Source organism: Zea mays, chromosome 9, assembly GCF_902167145.1.
Source record: "Zea mays cultivar B73 chromosome 9, Zm-B73-REFERENCE-NAM-5.0, whole genome shotgun sequence".
Lineage (NCBI taxonomy): Eukaryota > Viridiplantae > Streptophyta > Magnoliopsida > Poales > Poaceae > Zea > Zea mays.
Window position 1 is genome coordinate 139,993,519 of NC_050104.1, and position 14,330 is coordinate 140,007,848.

Here is a 14,330-nt window from a genome sequence, read left to right on the forward strand (position 1 = left end):
GTCTTCGTCCTGGCTTTTCATTCGTATGTCCCGGCCGTGATTTTTCTTTTTCCCTCAGCAAGCGAAGCCATGGCCTGACCGACCTGGCACCCCGGAAGGCCCTTAAGACGGCGCCGGCTTGCACGGCCAGCGCCGCTTCGGGCCTTGCCGTTCAGCTGACCTTCTCGCAAGGTGCTCCACAGCAGGGGGCTCAGGCGGCACCAGTCGCCGTGGAGCGGGTTCCCGAGGCTAGCTCTTCTACTGAGGCGGCCATTGTGATAGGGGAGGCGGCTGACGCGGACGTGGCCCCGGGCCCACCGGACGTGCCGGCGATGCCGGCACCTGTTGCTACTGAAGTCGCTGCCGTCCCAGTCGGGGAGCGACCGGTCGCTGCCGACGTTGAGACGGCTGAGGCGTCGGCGCTCGGTGCCTCGGAAGAGGGGGCGTGGAGACGCGATCCGTCCCGCCGGGCGGCAGCCTCGTCACTGTGCGGCGGAGCTCCGAGGGCCGGCGCCAGTTGCTCCGGTTCCGGACCCGTGAGGCCTCAGATCCCGTCTTTGTTCTCGACGATGAACGGGAGGACCAGTCCTGGGACGAGCTCCGCGAGTGTGCCGAAGCAACGGTGGGGTCGCTCCGGTCGTCGCTGGAGGTTTTCTGCAGGGACATCCCCAAAATCCTCCAGGTAACGGTTTCAGGCATACCTTTTCTCTTTCATGACCAAGGCGTCTTTCGTGACGCCCCGCTTCCTTCCCTCAGGATCTGACGGGTCTGAGCGCCGCCAAGTCGTCGTTCATCCGCCGCGAGGTCGACGTCTGGGGCTCGCTGCGATCCCTGAGGACCTCGCTCGCTGGGGCTATTGCGCGCCTCTCTCAGCAGGGTGCCGAGGTGGCGGACCTTCGGTTGCTCTGCACCGATCTGAGAGCCGAGGCGGCAGCGGCGCGCGCAGAAGCGCAACAACAGCAGTCGGAGTTCGACCGGTCGTCAAGGAGCGGGACCAATCTCGGGGTCGTGCTGCCGAGGCCGAAAGCCGGGCTGAAACCCTTGCAGTCGACCTAGCCGTGGCCGAGGTCGCAGCCTCGGAGCAGCGTGCCCGAGCCGGAGGTACGCCTTGGCCATCTTCGGTTTTTGTTCCTGCTTGTTTCCTCTGCTTGTGTTTGAGATCTTTCTTCTGGCTGTTCGTAGAGCTCGAATCCGCCCTTGATGAGTCCGCCAAGGCGCTTGCCGGGGCGGCCAAGCAGAGGGAGGCCGACCACGTGGCCATGTCCGAGGCCGTCTCGGACTTTTGCCGGGTCCTTGGCTCCGGCGACGTCCCCTCAGGAAGCTCCCCTCAAAGTCGCCTTCAAGTCTTGGGCGATCATGTGCGCGGCAGACTCCGCGAGGCGCTACACCACGACGTCAGGCGGGCTTTCGCCGTGCTCGCTTCCCACTATGTTGTGGACCTGGAGCGGGTCAGCGAGGGGTATTGCCTTCCCGACGAAGATGAAGCCGCCCTGGCAGAAGTCCAGAGGCTCGATGCGGCCGCCGCGGGTCCGAGCGCAGTGCTGGCGACCACCTTTGAGGCAGAGATCCTCCCACCTGCACCGTCTTCGGAAGCCAGGATGGACTTTGCCGAAGGTGGGGACAAAGCCGAAGGCGCGGCTCCTTCCCGAGGCGACGCCTAACTCTGTTGGAACAGTTTCTGTTGGATGCACGTGTGTCTTTCTGCGGCCGCTGAGGCCTGAACACTTTGTTACCGTTGCATGAAGTCGTACTCCTTTCCCTTTCATTTTGCGTGTCCGGCTTCGCCTGTTAGTAACAGGGTGGCTTTCCCAAGTAGGGGTCACTTTTCGTGGCGGGTGACGAGTGAGGTGTCCGTAACCCGGAGGCATAGGAGTCCCTCGGCTCAGTCGGCCTTGCCACTTACATGCACCCGCGTTCGCTCTTTGGGGTCCTGCTTCCGACATAGCCGGGGGAACGCAAAACCCTTTTTTGATTGAAAATTTTGGACGCAGAGGGGTTCCCCAATCTTGACGCAGAGGGGTTCCCCCCTTTTTAGCCCCCGAGGGAGGGTCGGGCTCTGCCGAGGCAAGGCTGACCCTTCCTTGACGACTAAAACTTGCGTGGGAGCGAGGTATACGAACAACTTGAAAACATTTTAAGGGTAGAAGCGACGTAGCTGTTGGATGTTCCAAGCGTTGCCGTAGACCTCGCCTTGACTGTTGGCCAGCTTGTACGTTCCGGGCTTCAGAACTTTGGCGATGACAAGCGGCCCTTCCCAGGGGTGCGTGTAGCCCCCGGGTGTCCCCAACAAGGGCTCGGGGTGCTGCGCGATGGTCGCGATCTTCTCTGGGTTTGCTTCGATGCCCCGCTTGGAGACAATGAACCCCAAGAAAATGCCCCGGGGCACCCCGAAGACACACTTTTCGGGATTGAGCTTGACGCCTTTTGCCTCTTTGATGAACCCCGCCGCCATTAGCTTGTGGATCTCCTCACCTATGGCTCTGCGCTTCTCCTCGTCGAATCGGCACAGAGGCTGCTTGACGGGTCGGTCTCTAGCTCGGATGTCCAGCGAGTGCTCGGCGACATCCCTCGGTATGCCGGGCATGTCCGAGGGACTCCACGCGAAGACGTCGGCGTTCGCGCGGAGAAAGTCGACGAACACTGCTTCCTATTTGGGATCGAGCCCGGAGCCGATCCGGATCTGCTTGGAGGCGTCGCCGCTGGGGTCGAGGGGGACGGACTTAACCGTCTCCGCTGGCTCAAAGCTGCCGGCATGACGCTTCACGTCTGGCACCTCCTTCGAGAGGCTCTCCAGATCGGCGATGAGGGCCTCGGACTCGGCGAGGGCCTCAGCATACTCCACGCACTCCATGTCGCATTCGAACGCGTGTTTGTACGTGGGGCCGACAGTGATGACCCCGTTGGGGCCCGGCATCTTGAGCTTCAGGTAGGTGTAGTTGGGGACGGCCATGAACTTCGCGTAGCACGGTCTTCCCAGCACCGCGTGGTAGGTTCCTCGGAACCCGACCACCTCGAACGTCAGGGTCTCCCTTCGGAAGTTGGAGGGTGTTCCAAAGCAGACGGGAAGGTCGAGTTGTCCGAGGGGCTGGACGCGCTTCCCGGGAATGATCCCATGGAAGGGCGCAGCGCCTGCTCGGACGGAGGACAGATCGACACGCAGGAGCCCGAGGGTCTCGGCGTAGATGATGTTGAGGCTGCTGCCTCCGTCCATGAGGACCTTGGTGAGCCTGACGTCGCCGATGACGGGGTCGACGACGAGCGGGTATTTCCCCGGGCTCGGCACATGGTCGGGGTGGTCGGCTTGGTCGAAGGTGATGGGCTTGTCGGACCAGTCTAGGTAGACTGGCGCCGCCACCTTCACCGAGCAGACCTCCCGGCGCTCTTGCTTGCGGTGCCGAGCCGAGGCGTTCGCCGCTTGCCCACCGTAGATCATGAAGCAGTCGCGGACCTCGGGGAACTCTCCTGCCTGGTGATCTTCCTTCTTGTCGTCGTCGCGGGCCCTGCCACCCTCCGCGGGTGGCCCGACCCTGTGGAAGTGGCGCCGAAGCATGACGCACTCCTCAAGGGTGTGCTTGACGGGCCCCTGGTGATAGGGGCACGGCTCCTTGAGCATCTTGTCGAAAAGGTTGGCACCTCCGGGGGGTTTCCAAGGGTTCTTGTACTCGGCGGCGGCGACAAGGTCCGCGTCGGCGGCGTCGCGTTTCGCTTGCGACTTATTCTTGCCCTTCTTCTTGGCGCTGCGCTGAGTTGATGCCTCGGGGGCATCCTCCGATGGGCGGCCCTGGGGTTGCTTGTCCTTTCGGAAGATAGCCTCGACCGCCTCCTGGCCGGAGGCGAACTTGGTAGCGATGTCCATCAGCTCGCTCGCCTTGGTGGGGGTCTTGCGACCCAGCTTGCTCACCAGGTCGCGGCAGGTGGTGCCAGCGAGGAACGCGCCGATGACATCCGAGTCGGTGATGTTGGGCAGCTCGGTGCGCTGCTTCGGGAATCGCCGGATGTAGTCCCGGAGAGACTCTCCCGGCTGCTGTCGGCAGCTTCGGAGGTCCCAGGAATTCCAGGGGCGCACGTACGTGCCCTGGAAATTGCCGGCGAAAGCTTGGACTAGGTCGTCCCAGTTGGAGATCTGCCCCGGAGGCAAGTGCTCCAACCAGGCACGAGCGGTGTCGGAGAGGAACAGGGGGAGGTTGCGGATGATGAGGTTGTCATCGTCCGTTCCACCCAGTTGGCAGGCCAGACGGTAGTCCGCGAGCCACAGTTCCGGTCTCGTCTCCCCCGAGTACTTTGTGATAGTAGTCGGGGGTCGGAACCGGGTCGGGAACGGCGCCCGTCGGATGGCCCGGCTGAAGGCCTGCGGACCGGGTGGTTCGGGCGAGGGACTCCGATCCTCCCTGCTGTCGTAGCGTCCCCCACGCCTGGGGTGGTAGCCTCGGCGCACCCTCTCGTCGAGGTGGGCCCGACGGTCACAGTGATGGTGCTCGTTGCCGAGGCGACCCGGGGCCGCAGGCACGGTGTTGCGCGTGCGCCCGGTGTAGACCGAGGCTTCCCGCATGAATCGGGAAGTCGCGGCATGAGGTTCCGAGGGGTACCCCTGCCTTTGGGAGGCAGAGCTCTCGGCCCGTCGGATCGCGGCGCCTTCCAGGAGATTCTTGAGCTCTCCCTGGATTCGCCGCCCCTCGGTGGTTGACGGCTCCGGCATCGCGCGGAGGAGCATTGCTGCTGCAGCCAGGTTCTGGCCGACCCCACTAGATGCGGGTGGTGGCCTGACCCTGACGTCGTCGGCGATGCGGTGCTGGAAGCCCTGGGGTAGATGACGTATTTCCCCGGCCGGAGGCTGGCCCGCCCATGCCTGCCCGACGTCCCGGTGGATCGGCTCAAGCGCTCCTGCTCCCTCGTCGAGCCTGGCCTGCACCCCGCGGATTTGCTCGAGCTGTGGGTCATGGCCCCCCGCCTGAACGGGGACCACAGCTAGCTCCCGTGGGATGTCAACGCGAGGCACTAGCCTAGAGAGATCACCGTCCTCCGGCATGCCGAGATGGTTGCCTTCGGTGGGACCCCCTAGATCGACGTGGAAACATTCGCGGCTTGGGCCGCAGTCCTCGTCGCCGAGGCTACGACTACCGTCGGAACAGTCGGAAAGGCAGTAGTCGCATGCGGTCATGAAGTCCCGCATGGCACTGGGGTTGCCAAGTCCAGAGAAATCCCAACAGAAGCTGGGCTCGTCGTCTTCCTCGGACCCGGAGGGCCCGTAGGTCGAGACGCCTGTCAGCCGGTCCCAAGGTGACCGCATACGAAACCCCAGAAGGTTTGGACTCGCCTCTACGAGAGCGCCCGCCAAAGCGAAGTCGCTAGGTGGGTTGAGGCTGAATCCAAATGACGTGGGATGAGAATCGGTCAGTACCTCTTGGTCGACAGGCGGTGATGAAGTCATGTCGGGGACTGAATGCACCGTCGTCTCAGGTACGAGGGTGACGTCCAGCAAGCTTTTTGTGAGCATGCTGGCGTCGTCCGCTTGCTCGGGATTTGCGTGTCGCGGGGAGACGGCGCTCGTCTTCGTATCAAGCGCGAAGTCGATACCCGGTGCACCCCCTGTTGGGGTGTCGGTGCTGTCGACTCGCTCGACAGCCGACGAGGCGCTGCCTCCTGCTTGGCCTTGGTTGCCCCGCCTTCCCCTCCGTCGGCGGGGAGGAGGGCGGGATGAGCTCGAAGGTTGTTCTTCCACCATGCGGGGAAGACGTCGTCGATTCCGCCGCCGGCGGGCGGACTGTCGGCCGCCATTGCCGCTGTCGCCCGGCGGTGGAATGAGTATCATGTCGTAGCTGCCGTCGAGGGACATGAACTCAAGACTCCCGAAACGGAGCACCGTCCCGGGTTGGAGAGGTTGCTGGAGGCTGCCCATCTGGAGCTTGACGGGAAGCTGTTCGTCAACACGCAGCAGGCCCCTACCTGGCGCGCCAACTGTCGGCGTTTCGAGACCGGGGGTCCCTGAGCCGATGAGTGAATGTTGTCGCGTGCCCCAGCCCAGATGGGTCGAGCGCGAGGGCGAGCGCGAAGGGGGGAAAGCGAGGCGACCGGAGACCGGCGTGAGAGAGGTGGGAATCCCGCGGCCTTCGTGTTCGTCCCGCGCCCAGGTCGGGTGCGCTTGCAGTAGGGGGTTACAAGCGTCCACGCGGGAGAGGGAGCGAGCGGCTTCAAGCGAGCGCCTGTCTCGTCCTCGTCCCCGCGCGGCCAACCCTCTCTAAGAGGGCCCTGGTCCTTCCTTTTATAGGCTTAAGGAGAGGATCCAGGTGTACAATGGGGGGTGTAGCAGAGTGCTACGTGTCTAGCGGAGGAGAGGTAGCACCCTAAGTACATGCCGTTGTGGCAGCCGGAGAGATTTTGGCACCCAGCTGGTGTGATGTCGTGGCCGTCGGAGGAGCGATGGAGCCTGGCGGAGGGACAGCTGTCGGAGCGGTTGAGTCCTTGCTGACGTCCTCTTGCTTCCGTAAGGGGGCTGAGAGTCGCCGTCGTCACAGAGTATGTGGGGCGCCATCATTGCCTATCTGGCGGAGCGAGCCAGATGGGACGCCGGTCTTGTTCCCCGCGGCCCGAGTCAGCTCGGGGTAGGGTGATGATGGCGCCTCCTGTTGACGTGGCTGGTCTGCGCCCTAGGTTGGGCGATGTGGAAGCTCCTCCGAAGCCGAGGTCGAGTCTGTCTTCCGTGGCCGAGGTCGAGTCCGAGCCCCTGGGTCGGGCGAGGCGGAGGCCGTCGGCTGAGGCCAGGGCGGAGTCCGAGCCCTGGAGTCGGGCGGAGCGGAGTTCGTCGTCTTCTGGGGCTGAGCCCAAGTCCGAGCCCTGGGTCGGGCGGAGCGGAGTTCGCCGTCTTCCGGGACTTAGCCCGAGTCCGAGCCCTGGGTCGGGCGGAGCAGAGTTTGTCGTCTTCTGGGGCTGAGCCCGAGTCCGAGCCCTGGGTCGGGCGGAGCGGAGTTCGTCGTCTTCTGGGGCTGAGCCCGAGCCCTGGGTCGGGCGGAGCGGAGTTCGCCGTCTTCCAGGACTTAGCCCGTGTCCGAGCCCTGGGTCGGGCGAAGCGGAGTTCGCCGTCTTCCGGGACTTAGCCCGAGTCCGAGCCCTGGGTCGGGCGAAGCGGAGCTTCCTATGGTGCCTTCGGCAGGGCCTGACTGCCTGTCAGTCTCACTCTGTCAAGTGGCACCACAGTCGGAGTGGCGCAGGCGGCGCTGTCCTTCTGTCAGGCCGGTCAGTAGAGCGGCGAAGTGACGGCGGTAACTTCGGCTCTACCGGCTGGGGGCACGCGTTAGGATAAAGGTGTCAGGCCACCTTTGCATTAAATGCTCCTGCGATTTGGTCGGTCGGTGCGGCGATTTGGTCAGGGTTGCTTCTTGGCGAAGGCAGGGCCTCGAGCGAGCCGGAAATATGTTCGCCGCTGGAGGGGGGCCTCGGGCGAGACGGAAATCCTCCGGGGTCGGCTGCCCTTGTCCGAGGCTAGGCTCGGGCGAGGCGTGATCGAGTCCCTCGAATGGACTGATCCCTGACTTAATCGCACCCATCAGGCGTTTGCAACTTTATGCTGATGGGGGTTACCAGCTGAGAATTAGGAGCCTTGAGGGTACCCCTAATTATGGTCCCCGACACTTATAAAAACATTTGCGAACGGATCGGTCATAGAGAAAGAAACAAGCTTCGAGATACTATCGTAAAAGGACAAGGGGCAAGCCAGTTAAAGCCGAAGCAAGTCTTCCCGGACTCGCTCGCCAAGACGATGAAATGAAAAGACGTCCTCATCTTTACCATGCTAAATAGCTCAAATGTATAGGCTTGAAGATGTAATTTTATTAAAGTTATACTCTGTGTCTATAAATAGAGAAACAATGTCATGTATTGGGACACTCTTTTCCGATCGGGGAAAGTACGGGCATCTCTCATCTATGAAGTTGTAATTCTTCCTTCGTCTTGTAAGCCTCACAAAGTCGAAGGTACAAATGTAATCTCTGATTTAGTATTGAAAAACGATGAAGTAAGTAAGCAATGTTTAATTTATGAGATTACGTGATATGTTTGATGTTCATATTTACATTCTTCAAATTACTATTTTGTTAATACCGTCCTTATTAATTATTGTCACACCCTCATCTTTAAAATCCAACCGTCTCCTCAAAGAAGGTGAATTTAATGGTAACACTATCAGACACAGCTGCTTTGTTGAATGCTTCAGACACTCGGTAAAGCATAAAAAACATTCGGTAAAGAAGTCTTGCGTGAACTGTATATCGGTAACGACAAAGAATGCTTTGCCGAGTATCCGATAAATTGCACTCGGCAAAGCTCCGGTTCCCGGTAGTGTAAGATTCAATCTCATTGTTTATTGTCTTGTTTTGATACCCTAAGGAGTCAAAAACAAGTGCCAACACTATTCATGGATATATTGATATCCATTTAAACTGCTTGCTCTTGCCATTCATGTATGTGTCCAAATAAATTCGTTCGCCTGAGAGCGAGGAGGACATCAACCCGTGCTAGTCGCTAGCTGCTTCGATCCCGTCGGCGGCGGTTGACAAAAAATGCGGTCAGAGGAGGAGACGGTCTCCGCTGGTACGGTCCGGACGTCTTATTTGAGCAGCTGATCGTGACCAGGCATGCACTGTCGTCGACGATGCGACTAGTATGTAGCTGCGCGCCGCGACGCAGGAGGAGCAGCAAACGATGTGAAACAAACAGCTAGCGAAGCGTATCGGAAGCATCGGACAGGGGACAGGAACGTCCTACCACGGCCGGTCGATGGCCGACTTTGATCGATATGGGGGGAGGAGACCGAGAGATGGAAATGGACGAAAGTGTCGCGCGTGCTGCGCGGTGCGTCGCTTTCCTCGGCTTCAGATGGACAGGAGAAGAGATGTGTCTGCGCGCGCGTGTGCAAGGCCGGGGTCAGCCACGTGTTGGCGGAGTAGGCGCGTAGCTCATGCATGTCATGCGTGCGCGCGTAGTACTGATTAGTGGCTCGCTCCGTGGTCGGCACTCGGCAGGCTACAGCTTAGCTGGTGTTCTTATATATTGCCACCATGTATGACCCAGTGATGCTTCGAAGGAAGTCCGTGCAGGTATTTGTTAGAAGCGGCTAGCTAGGGGAGGATGAGAGGAAGGGAAACTTGGGAAGGAAGAAGAATAGTAATAGCGAGTAACATGTTTGTTGACTTGTTGTTGTATTCGATGATGATCCCCACACAGTGGCATACACCACCAAGTTTACGCTCGGAACCAAACCGCACAGTCCAATACGGACAGGGAATTCATGTGCGCGCGTGCTCCTCCTAGGGGCCTTGTGATGCTCCTCAGCATGGTTGGAGATGGAGGGTGTAACCCCCCAAGCCGGCGCCGAAGGAAAGTCGCGACGCAGCTTGTCTTCATCCTCCAAGGTGGCCATAGAAGCCGGTCACTGAGACCACTGCACCAAAACCTGATGGCGAGGCCGTAGGCCGTAGGAGAGCAGACACCGGCGTAGAATAGTTTCCGGCACTCTGAGCGACGTGATGTCGGAGGGAACTACCGAGGCCACGGGCAGGTCGCAGCTGTGGATGGCATTGAGTTGCACCGATTCAGCACTACGGTAGTCCTTATAGCATTTTTCTATGTAGGCCATGGACCCCGTGAAATTTTGAAACTATTTATATGTATAGTATAGTTTACTGTAAAAATGTATAAATAATAAAATGTATGATGGGCCAAAATAACTGAGTCTTTAGGTCCGTTAGCTAACTGCATTTGAGGCCTGAGTTTGAGCATTTAAGGGATCGAGGCCTGTTAGCTTTACTGCTTTGGCCGCCGGCCGCCGCTCAGTTTGCCGTGGTTTTCTAGGAGTAGAATCTGCCGCCGGCCGCCGCTCCGTTTCACAGACGTCCGCCGCCGCCACTGCTATCCCCGTCCAGCTTGCTGTCCGGCTTCCGGCTGTCGGCTGCTGTTCCCGTGAGGCCGTCCACCTCCTATTCCGCTCAGAGGCGGACACACAGGGGGCAAAGTAGGCCATGGTCCCCCTGAAATTTTGAAACTATTTATATGTATAGTATAGTTTACTGTAAAAATATATAAATAATAAAATGTATGATGGGCCAAAATAAACTGAGTCTTTAGGCCCGTTAGCTAACTGCATTTGAGGCCTAAGTTTGAGTATTTAAGGGATCGAGGCCTGTTAGCTTTACTGCTTTGGTCGCCGGCCGCCGCTCAGTTTGCCATGGTTTTCTAGGAGCAGAATCTGTCGCCGGCCGCCGCTCCGTTTCGCAGACGGCCGCCGCCGCTACTGCTGTCCCCGTCCAGCGTGCTGTCCGGCTTTCGGCTGTCGGCTGTTGTCCCCGTGAGGCCATCCACCTCCTATTCCTAGCAGAGGCAGACGTACAGGGGGGCAATGTAGGCCATGGCCCCCCTGAAATTTTGAAACTATTTATATGTATAGTATAGTTTACTGTAAAAGTGTATAAATAATAAAATGTATGATGGGCCAAAATAAATTGAGTCTTTAGGCCCGTTAGCTAACTGCATTTGAGGCCTGAGTTTGAGGATTTAAGAGCATCTCCAAGAGATTCCAAAATAAATCTCCCAATACAGATGAATTAGGATCTCCCTAAATCTCTTAATTTCAATCTGTGGGTTCTGTCTCCAACAGCTCCTAAGATTTTCTCAAAATCTAAATGTACATGTCCCACAACTGCCATATATAGATCAGTAGATGCCATCGCACGAATCTCCCTGCGCCGCCTCCCAAGCATCCAACATTCTACATCGTCGTCGCAGTGCATACTCAGCTGCTCACGTATCTCATTTGCTTGAATCTCGGATGCTCAACTACAATTTAGGCTGGCCAAATGCTCAGCTACGACTTTGGGTAAAGCAGGTGCCTGACTGACCGGATGCACAAGCAAGTAGCCAAGCGCGCAAGCCATCGATGGTGCGAAATCAAGCAAAGCGGGTGGCTGACGATGGCGCGAAAGGAGCAAAATCACGCGGGAATCGGAAACTAGCTTGTTTTGGAAGCGCGTACGCCTGCGGGAATTTGCGCCATGTACGAGGTTCTTTACGCGTGCGGGAGTTTTGGGACTCTAGATACGTATCTGTTCGAGGCGTGTTTTTTGAAAGGGAAATGTGCCCTTGAGCCATTTCTAAGTATTTTGGTGATTAAGTGTCCAACACAAGTGCCTAAGTGTTAAATTGTGCCAAGGACTCAAGAAGTGCAAATCAAGATTAAAGGTATGTTTCTAGACTTAGTACATTATTTCGAAGACTAATGTATTGTGTCTAAGTGCTAGAAACAGGAGGAACAATTTTGGAAAAGTTGGCTGTGTACAGCCAAAAGGCTGCTCGGTCTGGGTGCACCGGACAGTGTCCGGTGCGCCAGGCTGGCGTCTGTCAACTGGCTGCTCTCGGGACTTCAACGACGGTGTACGGCTATAAATCACCGGACTGTCCGGTGAGCCAACAGTCGACCCAGCCAACGGTCGGCCGCGTAATCCGCGCGCGACGCGTGGCAGAGCCAACGGTCAGAAGAGGGCACCGGACTGTCCGGTGTGCACCGGACAGTGTCTGGTGCGCCAACGGCTCTGAACCGCCAACGGTCGGCTTCGCCAAAGAAGGAAAGAAATCTGCACCGGACAGTGTCCGGTGGTGCACCAGACTGTCCGGTGCGCCAGACGACAGAAGTCAAGAATTGCCTTCCTGGAATGCTCTCAATGACTCCTAGCTGTCTTGGAGCTATAAAAGGGACCCCTAGGCGCATGGAGGAGTACACCAAGCATTCTCTAAGCATTACTAAGCACCAAGACTTCAATTCCGCGCATTCGATTCTTTGTGATAGCAACTAAAGCCCCATTTGAGTAGAGAACTCTTTGAGCTGTGTTGAGAGCTCGTGTTGTGACTTGTGTGCGTATTGTCGCTCTGATTTTGTGTCTTGTGTGCGTTGCTCATCCCTCCCTTACTCCGTGCTTCTTTGTGAACATCAAAGTGTAAGGGCGAGAGGCTCCAAGTTGTGGAGATTCCTCGCAAGCGGGATATAGTAAAGCAAAGCAAAACACCGTGGTATTCAAGTGGGTCTTTGGACCGCTTGAGAGGGGTTGATTGCAACCCTCGTCAGTTGGGACGCCACAACGTGGAGTAGGTAAGTGTTGAACTTGGCCGAACCACGGGATAAATCACTGTGTCTATCTGTGATTGATCCTCTTGTGGTTATCGTGTCTTGCAAGAACTTCTCTCTAGCCACTTGGCTTTAATTGTGCTGACTACTAATCAAGTTTTGTGGCATTAAGTTTGAAGTTTTACAGGATCACCTATTCACCCCCCTCTAGGTGCTCTCATCCTTTTTCCTAAAATAAGGATTGGAAGCAGGATTTTAAGGATCTCTTGGAGATGCTCTAAGGGATCTAGGCCTGTTAGCTTTACTTCTTTGGCCGTCGCCCGCCGCTCAGTTTGTCGTGGTTTTCTAGGAGCAGAATCTGGCGCAGGCCGCCACTCCGTTTCGCAGACGGCCGCCGCCGCCACTGCTGTCCCCGTCCAGCGTTGTCGGCGTTTCGAGACCGGGGGGTCCCCGAGCCAACGAGTGAGTGTGTTGCGTGCCCCAGCCCAGATGGGTCGAGCGCGTGGGCGAGCGCGAAGGGGGGAGAGGCGAGGTGGCCGGAGACGGGCGTGAGAGAGGTGGAGATCCCGCGGCCTTCGTGTTCGTCCCGCACCCAGGTCGGGTGCGCTTGCAGTAGGGGGGTTACAAGCGTCCACGCGGGTGAGGGAAGCGAGCGGCCCCAAGAGAGCGCCTGTCTCGTCCTCGTCCCCGCGCGGCCAACCTTCTCTAAGAAGGCCCTGGTCCTTCCTTTTATAGTCGTAAGGAGAGGATCCAGGTGTACAATGGGGGGTGTAGCAGAGTGCTACGTGTCTAGCGGAGAGAGAGCTAGCGCCCTAGGTACATGCCAATGTGGCAGCCAGAGAGGTCTTAGCACCTTACTGGCGTGATGTCGTGGCTGTCGGAGGAGCGACGGAGCCTGGCGCAGGGACAGCTGTTGGAGCGGTCGAGTCCTTGCTGACGTCGCCCTGCTTCCGTAAGAGAGCTGAGAGCCGCCGTCGTCACAGAGCTTGTGGGGCGCCATCATTGTCCATCTGGCGGAGCTGGCCAGATGGGACGCCGGTCTTGTTCTCCGTGACCCGAGTCGGCTCGGGGTAGGATGATGATGGCGCTTCTTGTTGACGTGGCGGGCCTGCGCCCTAGGTCGGGCGACGTGGGGGCTCCTCCGAAGCCGAGGTTGAGTCTGTCTTCTGTTGCCGAGGCCGAGTCCGAGCCATCGGGTCGGGCGAGGCAGAGGTCGTTCGGCCGAGGCCAGGGCGGAGTCCGAGCCCTGGGTCGGGCGAGGCGGAGTTTCGTCGTCTTCTGGGGCTGAGCCCGAGTCCGAGCCCTGGGTCGGGCGGAGCGGAGTTCGCCGTCTTCCGGGTCTTAGCCCGAGTCCGAGCCCTGGGGTCGGGCGGAGCGGAGTTCGCCGTCTTCCGGGTCTTAGCCCGAGTCCGAGCCCTGGGGTTGGGCGGAGCGGAGTTCGCCGTCTTCCGGGTCTTAGCCCGAGTCCGAGCCCTGGGTCGGGCAGAGCGGAGTTCGCCGTCTTCCGGGTCTTAGCCCGAGTCCGAGCCCTGGGGTCGGGCGGAGCGGAGTTCGCTATGGCGCCTTTGGCAAGGCCTGACTGCCTGTCAGACTCACTCTGTCGAGTGGCACTGCAGTCGGAGTGGCGCAGGCGGCGCTGTCCTTCTGTCAGACTGGTCAGTAGAGCGGTGGAGTGACGGCGGTCACTTCGGCTCTGCTGGGGGGCGCGTGTCAGGATAAAGGTGTCAGGCCACCTTTGCGTTAAATGCTCCTGCAACCTAGTCAGTTGGCACGGCGATTTAGTCAGGGTTGCTTCTAAGCGAAGCCAGGGCCTCGGGCGAGCCGGAGGTGTGTCCGCCGTTAAAAAGGGGGGCCTCGGGCCGAGACGGAAGTCTCTCGAGGTCGGCTGCCCTTGGCCGAGGCTAGGCTCGGGCGAAGCGTGATCGAGTCACTCGTGTGGACTGATCCCTGACTTAATCGTACCCATCAGGCCTTTGCAGCTTTATGCTGATGGGGGTTACCAGCTGAGAATTAGGCGTCTTGAGGGTACCCCTAATTATGGTCCCCGACAGTAGCCCCCGAGCCTCGAAGGGAGTGTTAGCACTCGCTTGGAGGCTTTCGTCGCACTTTTTTGCAAGGGGACCAGCCTTTCTCGGTTGCATTTTGTTCTGGTGGGTGCGCGCGAGCGCACCCGCCGGGTGTAGCCCCCGAGGCCTCGGAGGAGTGGTTACACTCCTTCGAGGTCTTAATGCCTTGCGTAATGCTT